The 4,698-nt window shown below is 37.0% G+C and overlaps 1 long non-coding RNA gene across 1 annotated transcript; it reads left to right on the top strand.

Annotated features, from left to right (window-relative positions):
* The first annotated feature begins 3,862 nt into the window (after positions 1-3,862).
* LOC109588168 (uncharacterized) lies at positions 3,863-4,698 on the top strand. Its single transcript, XR_002187999.1, has 3 exons — positions 3,863-3,967; positions 4,284-4,484; positions 4,676-4,698. It is a non-coding gene; the product is annotated as an uncharacterized LOC109588168 (long non-coding RNA).

The following is a 4,698-nucleotide window of genomic DNA, read 5'->3' on the forward strand; positions in this document are numbered from 1 at the left end:
ATTTTAAATTATTAAAGTAATAACAAAATGCAATGAAAGATCCTTGAATTAGAAAATGGTGACAAAGCCAGTTATCAGAGATAAAAGTATAATTTCTTTCTTTTAGCAAGTTTATTTCAGTTTTAACTGTCGGTGTAAAAGCAAATTTACGTTTCTCTTTACTTTCCTAGTGTACACATACACACTCACCTTACTGTCAGCAATCCTACTTTTTGCATTAGTTGTACTTTTACTGTAGAAACATTTTCTCAAAAAGCATTTTACAGTAACTTTCTTTTTTTATTGCCTAAAAATCACTTACCTCTTAAATTGAGTTTACATAAGGCACTTGTCTTTAGGAAGAATAGCCCAAGTCTATAAACTTCAGACGCTTCACAAGAGTTGGTAACAAATAGAGCTTAATAAATGTGTGTCTCAGTACAAGTCCAAAAACTTAACTTCCAGCAGTTAGTCCAACAGACATGTGCCATTTTACACTATCAATTAAGAGCCGATGCACACTGCAGTATGCATGTTTATACCACGGATAACCTATGTTTATAAGCATACACATGTGCATGTACCATAATTACTATGAAGGTGGGTTCTCAATATGATACATTGTTTTTCATACGGTAGCATCATGACCGGAAGTGCTGTACAAATATATGTCAATGTGTCAGAATAGAATTTTTTCAAATCTGACACATTGATGCATGCTCTCATTTGTCTATACAGCACTTCTGGTTGTGATGGAAGCGCATGTGTCATACTGAGAACCTGCCTTAATGAGATGCACGAGCAATCTGTGCATGCACAGTATCCAGCACATGGCAGAAAATGGCAGGATAGCAGTAGTCTAGGCCCAGCCATTCGCAACTGCATCGACAAAAATAAAGCTCCTGCAGAAATAAGTGCTAGAGAGAAGTTCCCAGAAGGCCTTTGTTGTTTGTGTCAAGAAACTAAAAGAGAGGGATAGAGTTTGATCTCCCAGCCAATGAGCAAAACGCACATTTGTCCCTGGTAGATCTCATAGATCTTACAGTAAATATAGAACATATTAATATGAACCATGGTTTTTCGGTGAGTATCAGTAATGTATGACCTTAATTCGCTCCTCAAAACCATGGTTTATACAGTAAGTGTTCAAATAAAAGCCCGGGCATTTATTTCTTTCCAGGACAAAAAATTGCGTAAAATAAAAAAAAGAAAAGGCAAAACTGAGATTCGAACCAGGACCTACTGGTTCTTTACACTCAGCTTAGCAAATTAGGCCCCTTGGGACACTCTACAGATTGTGGTACTTATATTGAGTAAAATATGCGTATCTATACTTGGAGATTCTTAGTACCAGGCGTTTATTCAAGCCCGGCCTTTATTTGAACATTTATGGTACTATGACTGGAAGTGTCTTATGCGTAACACAACAAGCAAAAAATTTGTTATGTACACATTTACAGGCACTGCCAGTTGCAACATATTGCATTGTGCACAGTTTGACCATAAATATTAGAGTAAATGAAAGGGATTGGAAACTTCCGTTTGCGGCTGAAAATGCTAGTTACCTATACCGTATTAATTTTAAGCCAATTTGCTCTAATTAATCGTATGTAAAATTGAAAATGGCTGGAGAAGTGAAGCAGGTAGGCATACATTTCATTAGTTTTTGGTTGCATATTGTCTTATTGGCCTCGCCCAGCTTTGCGTAGGCGAGGACTAGGTACTCGGTTTGTCTGTCTGTGTTTCATTCATTCATTCATTCTGTGTGCTCTCTTTTGTCTTTGAGAATGTATATCTTTATAATCGCGCACTCTAAATCTGTGAGAGCTTCTCTTCTGTTAGGAAAAGTCTTGCTTCACTGCCTTGAGATGTTTAGAGAGCAGCTCAAGCTAGTAGAAGCTTTTTATCTCACGAGAAAATGCCCAGCAATAGCAGTAGTACTCTGGTGGTAAATGAGACTCTTTTCCAGTAGATCAAGACTAGTTATTGTTTTAATATTTGTGGCACTCTTTAAATCTTTCTTGTTGGTGAGTTATAGCTTCTTGAATTTCAACCCGAGTGAACTGTAGGTAGTCTAAAGGTCCTCAGGCTCTTAAATCACTCAATTTACATCTAGGCAACAGTATTTGTGCCGTTATAATATCATATAGCACTTATAAGAAGAGAAAAATCTGAAACTTCCTTCTTGTTGCAGGGCTTGCTGCCATCAAATAATTAATTAATAGTTGTTGAGATGTCAGGCCACACCTCCAATTTGGGAGTAGCTGGAGTAGCTTGCATGCTGCTACTTCTGCAGGTAGTCTAGTAGATCTATACAAGCTAGCTGCTATCCTTCAGGAGTACACTTGTTTTATATATATATATATATATATATATATATATATATATCCAATTTGCATGTTAAAGTTCTTTTAATTTTGTTTTGTACATATAACCCTTCATTAATGTAGAGGGACACTCTTTCTACTTGCCCAAGTCAGTAGTCTGTTATGGCAATCATGATGTTTGCAGTTGGAATTCATTGTTGATCAACACTGCAATCATTACTCACCATATTACATGTTTAATTGTATATTTTCTGTAATTTATAATCTATATGATTGAGAGTGAGCTAGTGCCCTCCAGTGTGTTTTAAGCATTAGAACAGTGTGCGGATAGTTGATGTCATAGATCCTTTAGTTTTTATGTTAAGGGTACAAAACAAACCTTTTGAACTTAACAGTAAATTGATCATTACAGAATGACGGAATCATACTTTCAAATGAAACAAAGTGGGTGCATTACCTCCACCTAGTGATGCTCTATTGAATGATTGAATTAGTTATCATTTGTTTAACACTTTCATCAGTGTAAGTAATGATGAATGCACCTAAAAAGTTGTCTGGGGATAGAGACTTGTTTCCTCTGCTTTATTTCATATAAATCTTGACAAAATTAATGACACTACTGACTAATGACAGCCTTTGACAGGTCACAAACAAGATGCTTTCATGCTTAAAGTCGGCAGCCGTTGCTAAGAAAAGGGGTAACCCACATCCGTTGCCTAGCAATGTACAAAGTCAATGTAGCAACACGGAAGTTTCCAATCCCTTTCATTTACTCTATTATCTATGGTTTGATTGTAGCCACACCCAGACACCCTCACATCTAATTAGCAATCTATCCTCGGCTCTATCTATTTTTATGTAAAATGTTTTAAAAGATGAGTGAAAATAAGTCAGAAATGATTGTTGCAAGTGTGCTGTATAAAAAGGCTGCTGTAGGGTTTTATGATGTCATACTCACGTCGTCTTTCTTCATCAATATATTGAGCTACAGCATACTCTCCAATTTCTTCAAGAGCAGCTATCAGTTTATCTATTGTTGGATTTTCTACTCCATCAGCTCCACTCAACCAACTAGCCAAACACTCCTTAAAACAAGAACGAATATCTCTTCGATTGTTTTCTTTTATCTCCACTAGTGTAGAGTAAGACAAATGAAGGTATAGACCAAGGTCAAAATATGATTTCAAACTGAAATGATACTTCTCAAGTAAGTCCACTACTTTATCGAGGTCACTAGGGGCTATAGCAATAACATTATTACAATAAAAGATCATTAGTATACATATACTCAACTCACTTAAGGTTCTTCCACTCAAAATGGTCATGTCTCGCCTATCGGGTCTCGCTGCCCAGACACTCCGCCTACTACAGTCTTCATGATGAATGTAGGTGGAGGGTCTGGACCCACGGTTCTGGTGTCTTTTTCTCTTAGTCTCAGACAGCAACCACAGCAGAGGTTTGTTCCTCTTCTCTAGAAGTCAATGGCTAGTCATAAAAGCGGAAGTGGTATTGGTCAGCCCCTCCACTGGTCTGAGAGGGAGAGAAGGCTGTGGATACTAGTATTATTTATATGTTCAATACTTATTTATGCTGCCAGGTCCTCCCTCTCTGTATCTATAGTTGAAATGGCCTCAGAATTTGACTGGAATAAAAGAACGTGTGTAAGTGATGGGAGGAGACTCTCATTAGTAGCTCCTCTTTTGGGTTTAATATTTTAGTTGTATTCATATTTGCCAAAATAAAATGTATCTGCCATTTAAAATCATTTATGTATGGCATGTGGCCACAAATTAGCCAAATTAAAAATTGATCCTACATGTACATACATTTAGCAGTTTACATGTAGTTCCTCCAAAATACAACACTTCTTTTGCTACATGTACGTTTACTAACTTTTTTTCTCATTCTCTCTCTCTCTCTCTCTCTCTCTCCCTCTCTCTCTCTCTCTCTCTCTCTCTCTCTCTCTCCCTCTCTCAGGGTATCATTCTCTCCTCATTCTTCTGGGGTTACAGTGCTACTAGGTGATAGGAGGACAGTTAGGTGATAAATATGGTGGAGAGCTAGTACTGTGGACATCAGCACTGGTTTGGGGTGGGGCAGTTCTATCAATATCTTTTGTAGCTAGTATATCAACCACTTTAGTATTTGGAGCTCATCTCACTAATGGACTTAGTCAAGGTAAGGGAGAGAGAGAGAGAGAGAGAAGGTTTGAATTAAGGAATAAAAGTAGTTAAATGAAAGTAGTATTTAAAATTAACTTGATATACATTGATTTGTTTTCAAGTTTCATGTACATGCATTAAATGCTCTTATGTATGATCCTACATCAACAATTGAAAATGTATATACATGTACATGTACATTCTTAGGTGTGTATTTCCCTGCTATTGCT

Source organism: Amphimedon queenslandica, unplaced genomic scaffold (genome assembly GCF_000090795.2).
Source record: "Amphimedon queenslandica unplaced genomic scaffold, v1.1 AMPQUscaffold_12255, whole genome shotgun sequence".
Classification (NCBI taxonomy): Eukaryota; Metazoa; Porifera; class Demospongiae; order Haplosclerida; family Niphatidae; genus Amphimedon; species Amphimedon queenslandica.